Source organism: Schistocerca gregaria, chromosome 4, assembly GCF_023897955.1.
Source record: "Schistocerca gregaria isolate iqSchGreg1 chromosome 4, iqSchGreg1.2, whole genome shotgun sequence".
In the NCBI taxonomy this organism is placed as follows: Eukaryota; Metazoa; Arthropoda; class Insecta; order Orthoptera; family Acrididae; genus Schistocerca; species Schistocerca gregaria.
This window is the reverse complement of record NC_064923.1, coordinates 72,897,511-72,920,063: the sequence shown is the minus strand read 5'-3', so window position 1 is coordinate 72,920,063 and position 22,553 is coordinate 72,897,511.

Below are 22,553 nucleotides of genomic sequence, written 5' to 3'. Positions count from 1 at the left end.
CTGTTCTGTGAGGATGTGCGATTTCATCTTTATCTCTCAGTCAGTTTTAACTATTACATCAGACCATTTAAACCATTAGACAAAGTGATTCTCTCACATATATAGTTTTTCTCTACATATCTAACTCTAAACAAAACTGTGCCTACAGCATTGTGCTGTTTTGTTATATTCCTCGCAGTCGGTTTTAACAGAATATGTATTTGTTAGAAAAGTTGTATGTATAGCTTACGATTTGAAAAGTACTACGCAATATGATTCAACGTAACGCTGGTCATTCCCTGGTTAAAATTATGCGAAATTGTGTTACTGAAACTACTATCCTTAAAGGTTCCACATCTCTATACCCCGTATACCAGCAGTCCCAAACAGTTTACTTATTCAGTTCAATCGAATCAAGATATTGTTTGTAGTACATTGAAGAAGGCTCTGGGTCAGACGATCTAATGAGTTGGAATTCATTAACAATCAGATTGTTTTACCATGGTCAAATATGTGTGCACTACATAGTATCCCAGAACTAAAATTGTACTATGTGCAATTGCTTACAGAACGACATAGCATATAACATAGTAGATGTGGAAATGTGTGTTCGTGTTCTCTTTACTTCACTCAACTTTAACTACAATATCAGGGCATTTAATAATTGCGCAAATTTTTCTTACAGATAGTTGTATGTTACTCGTTTCAGTTTCTTCAATTTCTGGTACTTCAGGAAACACGTCAAGCTACCTCCCCCTAGGAATGTTGAGTGCTCTCAACGACTGTGATATGACTTTGAAAATGATGGAGCACAGCAGTCAGTCGTCCTTTCCTTTCAGGCATTATTAAAGCAAAACTAAGTTTCTTGAGTGAACTGTGAGAGAAGCCGTGACGTACTGACGTACTGGGACATGTATTGAAACCACGAAATAGTGCGTTGATACTGGCTAGTTACTAAACGAAATCTAGACTTGCTTTAACAAAGCCTGAAAGGAAAGGACGACTGATTGCTGTGCTCCATCATTTTGAAATTCAGGATACTAATCACACGGTAACTTAAAAATTTGTATGTTCTGAAGATTTGTAATTGTTCAAAAATTTTTAAAACAATAAAAGCCAGAAATGAAAACACACGTGTTTCTCATTCCTGTTCTATTCTAGCCTATTCCTCGCGGCTTCGCCCGAATACGCTTTCGACAAATAATTATATTGCACACATATCGTCCTTCCTCCCCTATCTCTGTCCACCACCTCCTCCTCCAATCTCTCTGTGCAGGAGGCGTAGATTGTTTATTTATTCCAATCTGTAATTGTAAATAAATTAATGTGAACTGTCTTTGCTGTGCCATACCAAAAAAAAGGTTCTGTTGGTGGATATTGTTTTGATTTTGATGTCGGTAGCGCTTCACAGTTGAAAGCTCTAGGAAGAGTTGCCAACAATGAGAGACTTTCCCTGCGCTCTATCGACTTTAGGAGTGTCTTCTCGTCACGCTGTATTATGTGTAATCCATTTAGTACCTGTAGCACGTCTGTTCACATCTCCCCCTCCCTCTCTCTGTCCACTTCCCACTCCACCACATCTTTATGTCCTCCTCTATCCCATTTCCCTGTGTCCATCCCCTATATCTCCATGGCCGTCTCATTCTTACTTCTCTCTACACATGTCCTCCTTCCTCTCTCTGTTCGTCTCCACAGCCACCCCCCTCCTCTCAGTCCACCTTCTCATTCCCTGTGTCTAACCATACTCTCCTACCACACCTCTCTGCCCATCTCCTCCTTTACCTGTCTCTGTCCGTCACTTCCTCCCCCCTCCTCTCTCTCTGTTTCTATGCGTATATGGATGATTTATTACAATTTCGACTTCCATACCTTCAAAGTTGGCGAAGTTACAACGATGAACCGAAATTTGCCCCCCGACACAATTCCCACGGATATCTCAGATTAGAATGTAATGGGTTTCTGCAAAAGTTCGTCGGGTTTTTGTTTTGTATGGTGGTATTCCGTTCGCTATGGGTTCATTTATGGGCCGCCAGTTTTTATTTGTAGTTCACTGGTGCTATTTGAGATTATATATTGTCATTTGGAGGTAGAGAGTGGAGCCGTGGAGGCTGGAAAATAAAGTGACAAGAGGAGAAATCGAAACATTTACGATATATTCTTCTGTTTGAGTTCAGTAGAGGGGTAACAGCAGCGTAGGCAGCCAGAAACACTTGCGCTGTCTATGGAGAACACGGCAAGAAAATTGTTTCTACTTTTACGGAGGATCGTTCTGACATCATTGACTCTCCATGTTCAGGCAGATCTTCGGGAGTTGAAGAAGATCGTTTCCCGTTAATCCACAATGATCCGCGTCAGTATACTCGACAAATGGCAGATGGGATGAACTGTGATCGTTCCACAATCGTGCGACATTTGCATGCTGTGGGAGAATGCTGCTCTTCTATGCAGTCGGGAAGATTCAGATATTGGGCATGTGGGTACCGCACGCTCTAAGCTAAAATCACAAAAATTAGAGGATGGCCAAATGTGCATCTCTGCTTGCTCGTCATCAGTTTATAACTCTACCGTCTGCTACTGTTAAACTATGTCCTCTAAGCTGGAAGCAGGTCGTATAATGAAATTATTTTTATTAAAGCAATTACTGTATAAAAAAGCAGAGCAGCGTTACCCTCGGAAAGGAATTTTGTTTTGTTGACCGTGATGTACCGAACGGAAGTGGCTTATAGGAAGAGAAAGCCAGAATTACGTAAATATTTAAACAGTAACAAACAATAATTTACCTATCGACCCAGTGTCCAAATGATAATAAAAACGGTCGCCAGCCTACTTAGGCATAAGTATAAGTAACATTCTTGTTCAAGAAACTGAAAATAAGTTACTTCAATGGGCAAACACGGCATATACTTTTGTCACAGGAGAGAGTGCAATGAACTCTGGCACCTGCATATGTTTACCTTAAGGTTGGAGCTGACAGAGCGGAAAAAACTAGTTGCATCAATATAACAGATAACGATACACACTATTACCTTCAGAACTTATTAAACTGAATGGTCTCAATAACATCTCTATTAATATTCAGTCTCTCTTTTACCAATTACTTTTCTATCTGACGTGGAAAAAAGTATTTCACAAGCAAACTATTTCTCACTGTCCTCTGAATAAAAGTGGAACGTCCGCTTAGAAAAATTATAAATGACTGTGTTTAAACTCACACACAATATTTTTAGCGCAACGCAATCTGACTTGTAATAACCTCTACAAAAGAATGGCCCTGACTAACAATTACCTATACCTTTCATGAATCACTTACCTCACAAAAATCTTCGTTACTCAAACTACTGCAATACAGCGAGCGCCAATACTGCCAGCTAAATAAAAGATTCTAACTACTGAAGGCACTAACTACTGATAGGCATAGTCAGCAAATGAAAGATTTTGATAAAGAACAAACAGTGTATTTACCTGCATTGTTCAAAAGTCATAATACATATCAGTTCATGACATCCAGTCTTACAAATTTACAGTCTCTGATGGACACATGTCCAAATCATCCACTCTCAAAACTCCGGCATTTCTCTCTCCACATCCACCACTGCTGGTGTCTCACCTCCAACTGCGCAACGCCACGAGCTGTTAACAGCCAAGTGCCCAAAACTACAATAGCAAATTCCAACAATGCCACCCAGCCACAGACTTCACACAGCAAAGCCAGTGATTTTCATACAGAGCGCTACGTGGCGGTGGCGTTACGAATATAAGAACCTAAACAGCCTACTTACAAAGAAATTACTGTTTTCATAGATAGTTGTCTTCCTGTTACTTGTTACCTAGCATATGCACAATAGACAAACTGTGGTCCTGTTACATTATTAATATGCACTTTCAATACACCAGAGACAAGCACTTAGCAAACATGAGTATATAACTTTCCACAAATGCAGTTCACAACTTTTACTGCAGTGAGACACAATATTGACGTATTTGTAAGAAATTGACTCACCTTTTACAGTTTACAATAGGCAGCACTATGATCATTAACTGAGCAAAACTTTATAAGCCTCAGTTTTAAGAACTTTTAATTTTTAAAAGTAACAGTAAATAGTTTACTAAAAAAACATTTCAGGCGAAACTTTAGTAATATTTACTTTTGGAACTAACCTCAAGGTGGTTTATTGCCTGTATTTATTACCAAAGTCTTCTACTTTCAAGCCAATGATTAAATAGGTGAATTTGAAAGTCCACAAAATTTTAAATTGGACTGTTTCAATCACTAGGAGGCTTTCACAAAGCTACATTTACTACCTCCCACAATTTTACCAAATCCACAGTAAATCTGAATAGTCCCTTCTTTCTAAATCTCAAAATACATTATTTAATTAACTGTTTGGCTTTGAGGCTTTCATTTTTTCCACAACAAGAACACTTGGTAATCATAGTTCAAATGGAGAGAAACCTGAGAGGTGTAGTGGTAAGGAAAAAAATCAAGTTAGGTACATAAATTTAGTTATATGTTACCTTATATTTGAGTACACTATAACATCCAATGAGCTGATCCTTCACTGTACATTAATATAGTGCTCCATTACAGTGATTGCGTAATGTGGTGGCGAGTGCATGTTGGTAGGTGGATTTGCAGGCAGAATTGCTGGACTCTGTCATTTCTTTGTGACGATGATAGATATGAATTCCAACACCGTTCCAGCTAGTTACTGCATCCATCAGATGCTTTGGCACATTGGGAAATGGCACAAAAAGCCCTTCTCGGCACCAGCACAATTCACAACCTTTTCGTGAGCTGTTGGTGGTTCAGTAGCTCATCCCCAACTAACTCTTGATTCCAACTTTTTATCCATGCCAACCACATTTTGCGCGCGCTATCAAGTTCCGTTCCCGAGGGGAACCACACCACCTTTTGCATACAAAATAACTAAAAGCCCTTATTGAGGATCAGTCTTTACATACCAGCAAGTAGTTACTTTAAAGAAAACATATCGTCTGCAAATGTTGGTATTTCTATAAAAAATTATCTAAACAAAATTACAATTATATATATATATATATATATATATATATATATATATATATATATATATGTATATGTATATTAGGTTTTGTTCCCTCCAGGCAAAGAATTTAAGTAATAAAGACAATACCTTACACAGTATTAAATCAGGACATATTTTTATACAGTGCCGAATTAATCATACAATAATTGCAGAAACTCAACGATATAACACTAAACAAAACAAAAGGCAAAATAAATCAGCATAGTGTTAGAGCTAGGGTGTTACAAGTTGGCTCGTCAACAACACCGACCACACCTCTCCTGTATGGTTACTGGTGATGCGAAATGGTGTCTTTATGTTAATATAAGGAAAAGAAAGGAATGGTTGTTTTGTAAACCCTCGTCGCCAGTTGTGTAAAGGTCTCGTCGCTACTGCTGTGGTAGCCGAGTTGCCACTGTTATGTTAGGCCGGCTCTGTGAGTCGTTGAAACGGCTTCTGGTGCAGTAAACCGCTATGACAATCTCTTTGTGCCACTATTACACAGCTACGACCCAAGGTCAGGTAACAGAATATGAATGCGAAGGTTATACAATACTCAAACATATTAACAATAAACTCACACAAATAACTTAAAAGGTTTACTTATCTTTATGACTAGTTCAATAATGAAGTCTGCAACACTGCTTGTAATGTAACGCAAAAAATTCCTCAATGTCTAAGTTCAAATAATCGTAGGTAAACTTCACAGTGCATAACAAATGCAATTTACAACAACTATCTACTCACTTCTAAGAGTTCAATAAACGACGTTACCTGTATGAGTAAGTCCTGGACGACGATCTGTAAGTTGCTCTTCTATCTTCCTGGTACGCTTCTGTCCCTTGTCGTCCGCTCACTGGTGGATTGTACTCTGCCGGCAATTGGCCTAAGGGAAGTCGATATCTTCATCCTCAACGCCGCCCGTTTCGCTGGTGGAACTCGCGCAAGTGGTGAGTCTCTACGGCACTGGCAACAGCTCGAATCTTTGCGCCTGTGGTGCTTTTGCCCTGGATGACGCAGCAGACTGAACCCAAATAAACCAGCAGCTCCCCGTACAAAGACCTGCGCGCATCCGCAAATGATAATGTTTTGCATCTGACAGAACAGCGATGGTGTGGTGTACTGCGAATTACTTTCCCGAGGCGAAGTCATCACTGCTGGTATTTATTGTCAACAACTGAGGCGTCTTGCAGACGCAGTTCAGTAACAACGGCCACGAAGACTACTTGGTGTGAAGGTTCTCCACGATAACATCCGCCCGCTTTCTGCTGGACTGAGAAAACATACTCTACGGGAATTGGGTTGGGAAGTCATAACGCACCAACCTCATTCAACTGACCTTATCCCCTCAGATTTTCACCTCTTTCGATCTCTGTTGAACAATCTTCAAGGAACTTCTTTTACGAATGAAAATGCACTCCGAATGTGGCTCACCTCAAAACCATGTGATTTCTACTGTCGCGGAATCGATAAGTTACCCCAGTATTGGCAGACTGTTGTAAGTAGTAAAGGGGAATATATTATTAAGGACTAAACTACATGTTATGTGCATCTGTTGTGTTTATTAAACTTACTGAAAAAGTTATGCACCAACCCAAAACACTGAATTCCGATTGATATTTAGCGACTGAATATCATCACCCATTTCGCTGGTATGATATAAGAGGAAACGCTTGCATCAAAGTAGAAAGGCACGTCCAGTTTATGTTGTCCAAAGTATAATCCAGGTATTCGAATGCTGCACTCGACGCCAAAAACCATAAAGATCATTCAGGACACGAGTGTTCAAGAATATCTACACTATGTGACCAGAAGTATCCGGACACCTTTCTGAAAATGACTTACAATTGCGTGGCGCCCTCCATCGATAATACTGGAATAAAATGTGGTGTTAGCCCACCCTTTGCCTTGATGACAGACTCCACTCTCACAGGCATACGTTCAGTCAGGTGGTGGTAGGTTTCTTGGGGAATGGCAACCCATTCTTCACCGAGTGCTGCACTGAGGAGAGGTATCGATGTCGGTCAGTGAGCACTGGCACGAAGACGGCGTTCCCAAACATCCCAAAGGTTTTCTATAGGATTCAGTTCAGGACTCTGTGCTGGCAGATGACGTTCACAGGGAATTTGCCATATCCACACCCTGCCATCGGATCGCCACATTGTGTACCGTGATTCGCCACACCACACGACGTTTTTCCACTGTTCAAACGTCCTATGTTTACGCTCCTTACACCAAGCGAGGCATCGTTTAGCATTTACCGGCGTGATGTTTGCCTTATGAGCAACCCCTCGATCATGAAATCCAAGTTTTCTCACCTGCCGCTTAATTGTTATAGTACTTGAATCCCGATGCAGTTTGAAATTCCAGTGTGATTGTCTGGATAGATGCCTATTACATATTACGACCCTCTTGAACTGTCGGCGGTCTCTGTCAGTCGACATACGAGGTCGGTCTGTACGCTTTTGTGCTGTACGTGCCTCTTCACGTTTCCACTTCACTATCACATCGGAAACAGTGGACCTAGGGATGTTTAGGAGTGTGAAAATCTTGCGTGGAGACGTGTGACACAAGTGACACCCAATCATCTGACCACGTTCGGAGTCCGTGATTTGCGCGGAGCGCCCCATTCTGCTCTGTCACGGTGTCTAGTGACTACTGACTGAGGTCACTGATGTGGAGTACCAGGCAGTAAGTGGCAGCTCAATGCCCCTAATATGAAAAACGTGTTTTCGGGGGTGTCGGATACTTTTAATGACATAGTGTATGTCTAGGTGAAAATACGATCAGCAATGTATCAGATTTCGAGGTAGAATGGGATAGGAATGAGGATGGAAATAAAATCACATTTGAGGAAGTGGAGATAATGGTCAATAGATTGCAGTGCAATAAAGCTGCTGGGGTGAATGAAATTAAATCGGAACTCATCAAATACAGTGGAACGTCGAGTCTTAAATAGCTACACAGGATAATTGAAATGGCCTGGGAGTCGGGACAGGTTCCATCAGACTGGACAAAAGCAGTAATCACACCAATCTTTAAACATGGAAACAGAAAAGATTGTAACAACTACAGAGGTATCTCTTTAATCAGCGTTGTGGGTAAAATCTTCTCAGGTACTGTTGAAAGGAAAGTGCGAGTATTGGTTGAGGACCAATTGGATGAAAATCAGTGTGGGTTTAGGCCTCTTAGAGGTTGTCAGGACCAGATCTTTAGCTTACGGCAAATAATGGAGACATGTTATGAGCGGAACAGGGAACTGTATCTATGCTTTATAGATCTAGAAAAGGCATATGACCGGGTTCCTAGAAAGAAGTTATTGTCTGTTCTACGAGATTATGGAATAGGAGGCAAACTTTTGCAAGCAATTAAAGGTCTTTACATGGATAGTCAGGCAGCAGTTAGAGTTGACGGTAAATTGAGTTCATGGTTCAGAGTAGTTTCAGGGGTAAGACAAGGCTGCAACCTGTCTCCACTGTCGTTCATATTATTTATGGATCATATGTTGAAAACAATAGATTGGCTGGGTGAGATCAAGATATGTGAACACAAAATAAGCAGTCTTGCATATGCGGATGACTTAGTTGTGATGGCAGATTCGATTGAAAGTTTGCAAAGTAATATTTCAGAGCTAGATCAGAAATGTAAGGACTATGGTATGAAGATTAGCATCTCCAAAACGAAAGTAATGTCAGTGGGAAAGAAATATAAACGGACTGAGTGCCAAATAGGAGGAACAAAGTTAGAACAGGTGGACAGTTTCAAGTACTTCGGATGCATATTCTCACAGGATGGCAACACAGTGAAACAACTGGAAGCGAGGTGTAGCAAAGCTAATGCAGTGAGCGCTCAGCTACGATCTACTCTCTTCTGCAAGAAGGAAGTCAGTACCAAGACTAAGTTATCTGTGCACCGTTCAATCTTTCGACCAACTTTGTTGTATGGGAGAGAAAGCTGGGTGGATTCAGGTTACCTTATCGACAAGGTTGAGGTTACGGATATGAAAGTAGCTAGGATGTTTGCAGGTACTAGTAGATGGGAATAATGGCAGGAGGGTGTCCACAATGAGGAAATCAAAGAAAAACTGGGAATGAACTCTATAGATGTAGCAGTCAGGATGAACAGGCTTAGATGGTGGGGTCATGTTACACGCATGGGAAAAGCAAGCTTACACAAGAGACTCACGGGTTCAGCAGTAGAGGATAGGAGGAGTCGGGGCAGACCAAGGAGAAAGTACCTGGATTCGGTTAAGAATGATTTTGAAGTAATAGGTTTAACATCAGAAGAGGCACCAATGTTAGCACTGAATAGGGGAACATGGAGGAATTTTATAAGGGGGCTATGCTCCAGACTGAACGCTGAAAGGCATAATCAGTCTTAAATGATGATGATGATGATGATGATGTATGTCTAAGTGCTTCAGATATTAATTATCATTGGTGCTTGCATGTTGGATGAACATTTATTGTGGTACTGCGTCTATCAAATCCATAAAGTGTTTCAGGTGGCCTCTAAGCTTCCAGGGCAGTTTTACTCCTACGTTCACAGTCATATAGAATAAAGTTAATCAACAGCATAACTACTCAAGAAGAAAGTATAATCTCAGTTTCAACGAAGGCAGATACTGACACGTGTGAAGAGTACCGAATACTGGTAAAAGCTGATCTCGGAAGTCAGTTTGCGTTCCGCAGAAATTGAGGAAGAAGCAAGAAAATACTGACTTTATAAAAGGAAAAAGGAAGATTAGGGTTTAACGTCCCGTCGACATCGGGGTCATTAGAGACGGAGCACAAGCTCATAACCTGACAAGGGTGGAGAAGGAAACATGCCTTATCCTTTCAAAGGAACCATCCCGACATTTGCCTGCAGTGATTTAGGGAAATCACATAAAGCCAAAATCTGAATGGCCGGATGTGGATTTGAGCCGTCGAACCTCCTGAAAGCGAAACCAATGTACTGACCATTGCGCTAACGCATTTGTCTTAGAAGATATGTTAAGGAAGGGTAAACTTTTCTTACAACTTTAGCGAATTTATGGAAAGTGTGCCGCAATACCCTGAGACGTATCAAGGATGTAATGGACGGAGCTAAGCCACTTGTAGAGAAAACTGATTGCAGTTATGAGTCGCAGAGCGGAAGTAGTCCAGAAGGAAGTGAGGCAGGGTCGTAGCATATACCTATAGTATTTATTCCGTACTACAACGGCTTTGCAGCAGTGGTAACACCAGTTTCCGTCATATCTCCGAAGTTAAGCGCTGTCGGGCTGGGCTAGCACTAGGATGCGTGACCATCCGCTCTGCCGAGCGGTGTTGGGAAGCGGGGTGCACGCAGCCCTTGTGAGCTTATATGAGGAGCTACTTGACTAAGAAGTAGCGGCTTCGGTCTCGGAAGCTGACATACGGCTGGTAGAATGCCCCTCCATATCCACCTCCAGTGACGCCTGTTGGCTGAAAATGACACGGCGGCAGGTCGGTACTGTTGGGCCTTCATGGCCTGTTCGGATGGAGTTAGTTCAGTTTTTATTTAATCCGTACGTCGAAATATTAATAAAAGAATTTGGAAAGCGAACTGAAATTATGGATAAGTAATGAAGAAATTGGGGGAGGGGGGCGGGGTTGTCAATGTATTACAAATCTTTTAAAGACGGCAAAGGACCATGAAGATCAGCAAATCGGGATGAGTATTGTTTTGAAAAGAGGTTTAAAAATGAATATCGACAAAAGTAAAACAAAGGCACGGAAATGTAGTCGAATTACGTCAGGTGATGCTGAGGGAATTACATTAGGGAACGAAGCAGAACTACTAGATCAGTTATACTTTTTTGGCAGCAAAATAAGTGTTAATAGCCGAAGTAGAGAGGATATAAAATGCAGACTGGCAACAATAAGAAGGGCGTTTTCCAAAAAGCGAAATTTTATTGACATTGAATATAAATTTAAGTGATATGAATCATTTTGTGAAAGTACAAGTATATAGCTCAATTTTAGCCTTGTTGGAAAGTAAAATGTGAGCGATGAACAGTTTAGGTAAGAAAATAATAGAAGATTTTGAAATGTGGTGCTATAGAAAAATTAGATAGGCAGACCGAACGGCTAATAAGGAGGCACTGAAACGAACTGGGGAGAAAAAGAGGATTATGGAACAACTTCGTAGGTAGCAACACTAGTCAGTTTGATTACAGACGGAAAGGGGAGGTGGCGGCGGAGGAGAGATTTGGGTAATTGTAGAGTGAGACGAAGACTTGGGAACGGTGGTGGTTTTGGGATGCGATAGCCACGCTGAGAAAGGATGGACTACGTTGGAGAGCTGCATCCAACCATCTTTGGGCTCAAAACAACAACAACGTATACTGCTACCATTCTCCCAACGAAATCTGTTACCTTATTGTCTCACTCACCGCCGTATCTCTCCAAGGAGTCTCCTATATGCTTGAGAGTAATTCAGACGCATTCACTTTTTTGTATCCCACCTGGATAGGTGGTGCGTGGGTCTGCTCCTGTGAAGTGCTTCTGTAATATAGGCCGAGAGTGAAGGAAGCGAGTAGGAGCAGGAGAGGTGAAGCGAAGCACTTCGGTACTGCATGTAACTTTAACACTTTTAACCCTTTCGTGGGCAAAATTATTAAGCACATTTTTTTATGAATGGAGAGCAGATAGTAGTTAACAGATAGGTATATTTATCATAAAGAATATCAAATTTGCTCCAACTGTGAAAGTGAGGTCACACAACAAGGTGGGAAGTATTCTTCCCACTGCACTTCCTTGGAGTTAAATGACAAAACTAACTTTTTCAATATATGTCATATTTATTTGATAAATTTACTTCTCTTGTTACAATGATTGTTCACATTACTTGTCATGAAATTTTCTGAAACATGGGTCTATGCAAAGTGGTATTTGACAATATGTACAAACACAGCGAGTGCTCTTTTCCGCAGCTTTGGTACTACAATGACGGGACGTCCAGTAGGCTTCTCCTAAAATGAGTTGATGCTCCCCTACCGCCACATGACGAAAATCTTCAGGTACTTTACCCCTTTTTGCCAGAAAGACAGGTTTTTGTCCACGCCTTTTTTGAGATGAGAAACCAGCGATCAATTGTCTGGCTACATGGATCCTGTATGTGAGCTGATCATGCTGTCCACTTTCTCTTTTACTTATTTTCCACAGGATAAAACTGTTCACTGCAGCAACGTCACCAGGAAATAAAATATTCTGTGCCAACATTTTACAGAACGTCTGCCAATAGCATACTTTTCTCGTAATTGATCAAACTTATCGACACCACCCATTATTTTGTTGTATTCTGCCACAGCTTCAGGACAAGTAATCTCTGTACTAGTACCATTCTTTTTTTTTCCTTTTCACTGTTGGTGTTTCTCATGGGTCATGAATTGAGGACAGGAAAGTGACTGGACGGTTATCCATCCATTTTACTGCAGAAATCTCTCCTTTTGTTTCAAACTGGAATTCTCCTCGTTCCAATTTTACGTTCTCCTTCATAAATTTGGGTAAATCAAAAGTATTTTCCTTATACTATAACTTTGAGGATAAAACCACGAAATGTCACGCAAACAGCACTGAAAGGCTCCTCTACAGAGCAACCCTCAGGTATACAATGCCTCTGCGCAAAGGTACAGCAAAAACGGCGGGAACTTCCGATTGGAAGTAGTACCCTATACTGGTCAGTAGGTGGTAGCGTGGTAGTATCAAACAGAGGTGGGAACTGTGAATCCCACGGGACTAGGAGCGAGTTCATTGTAGTGGGAAGCATGTTTCCCACGGCTCACGAAAGGGTTAATAGAGTCAAAAACACACGTAAATACCAAATGCATATATAACATTGGCTAGGATGAGCGCATAGGTGTGAAGCCACAGTCCGTGTCTAATCCTGTGAAGTTAGGATGACTGTTTTCTATAATCTCAAAACTAACAAATACTCGTTCCTGCCCAAACTTTAACTGAACGTAAGTACTAGCAAGCTAGCCCACTCCAGGCTGTCTGCTCTTGATGAACTGGGGCCGAAATCAAGACAGCACTTGCTGAGCTCCACTGCGTCGGCCAGAAGGTGCTGTGGTCGGCGTTGTCCGTCTTCTCTCGTAGTGCCAACTTACGACAGTGTGCACCTACGTTGTGGCATTGTAACTACCGACGCCACACGCTTCTACAAAGTCATTCGAACGAGTAATTAAGTATGGTAAACGTAACAGAAGTAAAGGCATTTTCAGCAACTGAAAATAGTTCTCAGCTTCTCTTGCAAATGCGTCGACAAAAGCGTGACTCCATCATGTATGATGGCCAAAATAAATAGGATGTTACATCAGATGAACGGGATGGGGGATTTAATAATCGCCTGAATGTGTAACTGAAAGTGCCTGCTGAAAAGTAAAGCCTCCGAATTTTTTATTCTCTTCTCAATATCGTTTGAGATATTAAATGTCATGCATAGTACTTAGTTGCCTTTCCCACTTAGCTGACGCAAGTTGCAACTCTATGATGCTACAGTGCTCCGAATTGAACCATGTAACATGATGGTCTGTAACATAACTACGTCGGTGCATGAGAAATTGTAATTGAGTTTCCAACAGTACACACATGGACCACCCTTTCCTTCAGCATGACAATCCCAGACCAAATGGTTCAAATGGATCTGAGCATTATGGGACTTAACATCTGAGGTCATCATTCCCCTAGACTTAGAACTACTTAAACCTAACTAACGTAAGGACACCACACACATCCATGCCCGAGGCAAGATTAGAACCTGCGACCATATCTGCAGTGCAGTTCCGGACTGAAGCACCTAGAACCGCTCAGTCATAACGGCCGCACTATCCCAGACCACTCACGAGCCCTGCGACGTCTACAACCATCCGGCTCATTGGGTTCACTGTCATCGATCATCCTCCACTCAATCCTGACTTGGTCCCATCCGATTTTCATCTGTTTCTAGAACTTAAAGAACACCTACGAAGACTTCACTTCGATATTGATGAAGCATTACCAGGAGATGTGAGGTGGTGGCTCCATCAATAAAGTCAAACATCCACAGTGACTGTACCAACAAACTTGTCACTCGTTGGCAGAAATGTATTCGAGACCAGAGTGACTACGCTGAGAAATAAATATATAGACATGAACAATAAATATGTAGACTGCTAATGAAGCTCGTTTTATTCAAAACACTTCAACAGTTTTCACATCAAAAATTCGGAGCCATTACTTTTCAACACATCCGTGTACATATTTACATAACGAGTCAAATCCAAAAGCGACAGTTTCAGAACCATACAGCTTCTAAATGACATCGACACTTTCTGTACGGGGATTTCATTTTCTTTAAAATATGCACATAAACACACATATAATTCTATTAAAACACAGATGATTTTTTTGCATTTTCTGTTGAGAGTATTAACTGCTGTAAACAGATACATATTCAAACTGTTTGTCTATATTATCATGAGTAAACTAGGTAGGTGGAGCGTATGTGTATCCAAACACAACTCTGCTGACCTCCAGCACCCCATCCCACATGATTCCCGCCACCCCCTATCCCTCCCCCAGTCGATTCTTGCACTCATAGCGATCACGTACAGCAACTGACCACTGAGAGAATAGGACTGAGAAACGTTCATTACTTCGCATCTTCACGACGTATTGTATACTCACGAAATACTGAGTGAACAGTCCCAATTTTTAAACAAGCAATTTACCCAAGATAGCAAAGCGAAGACCATTGTCACAGGAAAAAAGAATATTTCTATTGGAAACTCGAAACAGACTATCAGGGCACTATGTATTTCGTTTTAAATCGTAATACCTCGGTGTTACGTTAGGCATTTCACTCTTTTATTGATGGCACTGCTTTATTGTCAAGTAAATGGGAACGGCTACGAAACAACATTTGCGAACTTACTTGCTGTTTAACATTAGCATCCAACCAGTAATGCAGCGCGTCGATATTTCTTCTTCAGATACTTCGGCTGGAAACGTTCCAGCCAGTATCAGTGTTACTCACTGGAAGGTTCCCAGCCGAAGTATTCGAAGATGTCGCCAAGATGTCGCCCATAAGTTGCCAATTACTGATGGTACGAACAATACCGAGAAAAAATTTCAATTAACATCTTACTGAGAGTTTTTATGATGGCACTCAGATCCTCCGGCAAACTACTTTAACTGAAGAGAATTTATTGGTTTTTTGCTTATACCATGGAGCCAGCTCATACTTATATAAAATATACAGTTATTGACAGATCATTAGCCTTAGTATATTTGTTTCTTTCGATACACACGCTTTTTGTAGTCAAAACGTACACATTTACAGTGCATTAGTTACTGAACACTTAACTGCAGTCCACTTCCAGTGATATGTTGGTTTTAGATTCGGTTACCTGCGGCAACAGTGAATCTGTACATCGCGTGAAAAAGTCTGAGATGCAACTGCAAACATATTTTATGTAGAGTGTGAGAGTCATTGCTGCTAATAATGCAGTCACGAAAGTTGGTTACGAATGACCAAGCTGCACAAATTCTTGTAAATGATGAAACTGTCTGGTTCCAGAGACCTTTCCATGCCTCAAACGTATATGACGTGTATAAGCAGAATGAAGTGTCAAATGAAAATCTGTACCGAGGCTGAGTTTCAAACCTGGGTCTCTTTCTCACTAGCCAGATGTGCCGACCACTACGCCACCCTGGCTCAGTGGCTTTGCACAAGTGCACGGACTACCCTAGCATGCCTCCTTCCTCAATCCAAATTCCCATTCATGCCTCAGCCAATTTGGTATTTGCCCTAAACTGGAACAGCATTTCATTCGTCGCTTCAGTCTGCTTATTCACATCATAGATGTCTAAGACTTGAAAATGTCTCTAGAACCAAATATTTTCATTTTATTACACCACCCATGCCTGGGCTTCAGGCAGATTCTCCTGTTTCGTTCAATGCTTAGTCGGTACTCCAAAACAGTTAGAGAGCCTCTGCAATGGTGTTCGAGTTTAGAGGGTATAAGAAGTGGGCTGAGACGCGAATGGTAATTTGGACTGAGGAGGGAGGCGTGCTAAGGTTGTTGTGCAAAGCCATTGTGCTAGTATGGTATAGTGGTTAGCATATGTGCCCAGGAAGTAGGAGACCCGGGTTCGAATCCCAGCCTTGTTACAAATTCTCATTCGTCGCTTTAGTCTGCATATATACTTAATGAAAATGGTTTGTAATACTGCCATGTGGTCTGAGGGGCCCATGGAAAAGGCGATCTATATCCTCTTCTTCTCCTCAAGACCTAAGAGATGTATCCACGATGTGCTGTGGAGAAGTTTGCGGAAACACACATGGTTAAATTTGAGTCTGGCTCTCAGAGAACTAATGTGACAAGGCACTGAATTTGAATGAGATTTCGTGGTATGGATTCTCGGTCGGTGAATTGTTCCGTACTTACTGCCTTTCTGTGTTGTTATTTCCTCCCATTTCCCTTGACAGTCACCTATCATGTGTCTCTGTAGTGAACGTCAATAAACAGTATTTGGGATGCAATCTGTGTGATATATTCAGCCACCGCAGCTTCTTTGGCTAAGCATTCGACTCCCACACTGCCAGTGAACACACAGGGTGACTTTATCTGAGCGAAATTAATGGAATGGATTTCGTCACGCATCGATTGCAGCACTTCAGTAATCCTGTATATAACGGGATTTGCAGAAACACGCGCTACAGTTTCAAAGTACTGTTAGAGCAGATAAAGAGTCACTGAGTAGGAAATATACAAAGGCTGTCATCTGCAGATAGAGACAAAGTGCTTCCAGTATCGCAACAAGCTGCGCAGTCATCGTACCTGCCTCTGCTTGTAATCGGAATAGCCTTGCTGGGTACAGGTCTGCCATTGCAAAAATGGCAGTCGCAGTCGATCAAAAATTCACTAGATTAGCTACTAAATACCTGACACAAACACGTATGAGAAATTTGTTGATACACTGAAATCCGCAGGAAGTTAGGCACAGGTAGCGAAAAAAATAAGCTTAGAGAAAACTAATCAAACAATTTACGCGCCTAGAAATTATCCAGTTAACACATTGCGATCCAAATATACCTTTCCCACTCCCACCATTAAATTTACAAGAAAAGAAGCAGGCAAATGCTCGGAATTGTGCGAACTAAATCTTAGTTAGCCGCGCTAAAACTTTGGTAAAGCAGAGGAAGTTAATGACAGTTGGTAAACACTGGATGCATTTGAACAGATTAACGATAGATGTTGATGCCTTTTGGTGTGTTCAGCCGAGTTGCCTCCACATAACAACAACTTACCCGAAGACCTGAGAACACGCCGTTAATCAGTTACACAGAGAAAACCTAGGGGACCACGCATCACAGTTTAACTCTAGTCTTTGAAATAGAGAACGGTAGACGTAGTAACAAAAAGAATTTCATTGAATGGAAATATTATCAGATTCAGGGAAGTACTGCTGTAGAGAAACGAAGACTGTGAAATCATTTTCGTAGCTTTTCTTGTGTCTTGTGTTGTGCAGTGAGAAGAATTTTCTCTGGACCGGAAACAATCCAATGCAGGCTGCAAGTTTCTAAGCGAAAACAATTTGGTAAACGGTAATATCCAGAATTTCCAACAGTACAGTGTAATTGTTTTTCTTTCTCTCTCGTTTAAGATCATTGACCATTAAATAGGGTAACATGACACAATTGTTAAGACTGGAATCATTTTCGGGTGCAGCGAGGCGTAGCTCCTTCTTGGGGCATTATATTTGGGTTTTACCATGGTTTCTCTAGCTTTTGAAATACGGTGTGTCCTCTGAAGATGGGCACGGTCACTTTCTCTCCCTTGTCCTTTCTGAGCTCGAGTTCCATTTCTAATTGCCTCTACGCCTATGACAATTTAAATCCAGTTTCTCTTTGTTTTGCGTTAATTAACCTCTATAAATAAGCTCTGACATTATTACTTGTAGTAATTATTTAGAAAGTGGTGCTTTGGGAACATCACAAATAGAGCTCATGTGTGGTATTAGGTTCATATCTGCTTCCTAGCTAGCATCAATCTGTAAGATATTGGGAGAGTGTATCAAATGTTCTTGTAATCACAGACCATATGAAATAGTACTTGCACTGTCATTCAAGCACTTAGAATTTTGGAACTAATCCATCTAACTCCGTGGCAGCCAGAGAAGTGATGGCTAATTAAAATTTTTAATCTTGCAATTCACCGGTTTGGAAAACTTGAAACACATCTGGCTTCGCCTCGACTCGCTTCACTGACAACTGGTCGTGATGCTAAAGTTTGTTATCGGAAGAGGCATGTACACTATGGGATCAAAAGTATCCGAATACACCCAAAAATATACGTTTTTCATATTAGGTGTTTTGTGCAGCCACCTACTGCAAGGTACTCCATATCAGCGACATCATAGTCATTGGACATCCTGAGTGAGCAGAATGGGGCGTTCCGTGGAACTCATGAACTTCGAACATGGTCAGGTGATTGGGTGTCACTTGTGTCACACGTCTGCACGCGAGATTTACAATCCTAAACATCCCTAGGTCCACTGTTTCCGATATGATAGTGAAGTGGAAACGTGAAGTTACATGTACAGCACAAAAGCGTACAGGCCGACCTCGTCTGTCGACTGACTGAGACCGCCGACAGTTGAAGAGGGCTGTAATGTGTAATAGGCGTCTATCCAGACCATCACACAGGATTTTCAAACTGCATCGGGATACAAGTTGTATAACAATTAGACGGTAGGTGAAAAAACTTCTATTTCATGATCGAGCGGTTGCTCATAAGCCAAACATGACGCCGGTAAATGCCAAACGATTCCTCGCTTGGTGTAAGAAGCGTAAACAATGGACGACTGAACAGTGGAAAAACGTCGTGTGGAGTGAGGAATCACGTTACACAATGTTGCATGGCAGGGTGTGGGTGTGGCGAACGCCCGGTGAACGTCATCTGTCACCGTGTATAGTGCCAACAATAAAATGCGGAGGCGGTGATGTTATGGTGTGGTCGTGTTTTTCATGGACGGGGCTTACACCCCTTGTTGTTTTGCGTGGCGCTGTCACAGTACAGGGCTGCACCTTCTTGCTTCCCAATATTGAAGAGCAATTCGGGGATGGTGACTGCATCTTTCAACACGATCGAGCACCTGTTCATAATGCACGGCCTGTGGGGAAGTGGTTACACGACAATAACATCAATGTAATGGACTGGCCTGCACAGATTCCTAACCTGAATCCTAAACAACACCTTTGGGATGTTTTTGAACGCCGACTTCGTGCCAGGCCTCACCGACCGACATCGATACCTCTCCTCGGTGCAGCACTCTGTGAAGAATGGGCTGCCATTCCCCAAGAAACTTTCCAGCACCTTATTAAACGTGTGCTTGCAAGAGTGGAATCTGTGATCAAGGCTAAGGGTGGGCCAAAACCATGCTGAATTCCAGTATTACCGATGGAGGCGTCACGAACTTGTAAGTCATTTGCAGCCAGGTGTCCGGATACTTCTGATCACACAGTAGTGTATGTTGACGTTCTCGTACTGATAGTGTACTGCTAACGTAGCTGTTTGGCCTAGGCGGACGTATGACATGTCTCGTAGTAAGCTGTTTGGTTTGTGGTGTCCAATTGGACGATTTACCTCGAAAATTCATGCTTTTCTCGACTGTCGCGGGACCAAGTAGCTCGTGAGTTTTACACACTTCTCGTCTAGTTTTGTTCCGCTCGCACATGCAGGAGCAGTTACTGCCTCACATCATGCTCGTGAAAACCTGTGGGTGAGATCGCTACATGCTATCGGATTAAGGGACGCCCTACAGATATAACAGGGTGCAATCATGTAAGTTGCTAGTTTTTGACGTCATGGCTAGTATGTGTATGGGTTTTACTCATGCGTCCATGTGGACAAAAACCTCCACGCACGCTACTGTCCTCGATGACTATATTACGTGCTCTCACGTCCTATTAATAGCTAGTAGATCACTGATTCATTGATATAATTGTTTTTTAATTGTTACAAGTAATTCATCGCTCCTGTACTCAGTTTGAATTTCGATGTTGATTGAGGAGATTCAGTTTACGACTTCCTTAAAAGGAATGGTTTTCTAATAGAGCAAGATGTGAACAAATCTGATGTCGATGTGTAACTTCCTTTTCAAATCGTTCTTTTTCCTTTTACAACTACGTGATTATATAACCTCTTCGCTTCCTGTATCTCATATACGCTCCAAACATATAAATATAATCAGCACAACATCGTCGTAGATATCTAAAATAAGGAGTAGAATAGGCCGCATCGTACTACACAGTCATTATTGCAACTGGCTACTGAAGTACAGTAGCTACCAGAAATGTGTTTGCCTACATCATCCCTAGATGTCGCTACTGTCAGCTTAGATGTAGTCATCATTTACGCAAAGAGCAAAATATGACAAAAACACATCATGTAAAATATATGTAGCAGACTTTTAAAATTGATAACTGTCATAGAAGCTAAATTGTGATACATTAAAAGACGAATACAGTTACCCATATAAAATTATTAAAAGAAAATATATGAATAGAATAGGACCGATCCTTTTTTATGGTGAATTTACACTCAACAATTAATATACGTATTATTTTGCCTGTGGCAAACTATAAATTGCCTATGAAAGATAAATTGTCTATATGACAGCTGAAAAATGACATATAAATGATCAGCGCCCTCTGTTGGTTCGATAGCCAGGATGTTATTTAGGCGTGCACCGATCTTAAGAACTTAACCATTAGAGGGTTTTACATACAACGTCATAAATCTCCCACAGGAAACTTTTAAACAGCATATTAAATCAACAAATGATAATTATATAGTCTGGTTATACATTCAGTGAATAGGTACGACATAATCTGTACATCTCCCTGGTTGTATGACAGTATATTGTGATACGTATTGCTGTATTATGTTGAGAGACACACTGCTCACTAGGTATATATATTTGTATATTATAGGTCTGAGGATGGTCATTACGGACTGAAACCGGTCGTTTTCTAAAGAATTCATATTGCGATCAAAGACTGAAATAAAAACATTAGCGGTTGAATCACGTCGGCTCGCGTGTTCAAGATGTTCAAGATCAACGTCGATATCTTGTCGCAACACCACCTACAGGTAAAATGTGCCTGTGGCTCTCGTTGTCGGTATAAACCGGAGGCAAAGGGTGGGTGTGAGTTGAACAGTGTGCAGGATGCTTCGCAGACCGTCAAATCAGCGGGTTTGAAAGAGGGCACATTACTGGCATGAGAGAATGTGATGCATCGATCCGGGATATCTCTACGCGTGTGGGACAAGTACATCGGCTGAACAAAAAGTGTGTGCAGAATGGGTCAAGGAAGGGAGTAGAACAGGACGGGATGGGTCTGGTGGCGCCATCCAGACCACCCCCAAGAACACTGACACCTCATCCGAATGGCATTTCAAAACAGATCTGCATCCTCCTCGGCTCTGGCGCAACAGTGGAACGGTGTGACACATCGTACACTGTCAGGGGTGACAGTCCATGGCCGTTCATTAAGGCATCGGTTACGTGATCGTTGTCCACTTCTCAGTCAAACTTTGACGAATACGCAGGAAATTGCTAAATGAGAATGGTGTATGGAACTACGTCACTGGGGACAGGAACGGCATCAGTTATTGTTTTCAGACGAATGCAGGTTGTCTTTGCTAGACAATATCTTGGTGCTGGCAATTTGTCGCTGCGTGGCAGTTTACAGCTGTTGAGAAGAAATCGTTTAATTCTTCTGCAGACGCTTGATAACCAGCATCAGATCTTCGCTTCCCTATACCGAAACTGAGAAGCTTTTTCCACAGTGCAGCAGGTTTTGATATGCCGCATACGACAGAGCGGGCATGTCTGATTTTGGCATTCCTCACGCTTTGCTTGGTTCTGTTTCGGAGTTTCCTATAAGCTTCGTACGCCTCGGGAGTTGGGTTACGCTTGAAGGCCCTATGTGCAGCATCACGTTTATTCATTAACTGGCGTAATGCAGTGGTGAGCCACGGAGCGGGAGCTCTCTTTACCTTGACACTGCGTTGAGGAGCATGTTTATCATACAGTGCAATAATTTTGTGACATAATTCCCGAATTTTTCCGTCTAAAGTCGTTCACTGCTTATATCGTGCCAAGGTATGTCTGAGCAATCCTTTTGAAGAGCGTCATGGTTTAACATTTTTTTAAAAATTCTGTAGGTTACCAGGTGAGATTATTCATAGGTAGTATGCATTGAGTAATTTAAGAATATCACGTCATGAGCAGACAGTCCAGCGGATGTCTGATTGGCGCCAATTATTTTATCTGGTCGCTTTGTTGCTATTATATCTATGAGAGTATGGCTGTGTGGCGTGTGATGAGTTGGGTCCAGCGGTGTTAAACTCATATCATTGGAGTGGAACAGTCTCCTAAGTTTTTCTGCAGAGTGAGATTTTAACTGTAAGTCTATGTTTGTGTCGGCCATAATGATTATGTTTTCATACTGTGTCACGAGCGAGGATAGGGC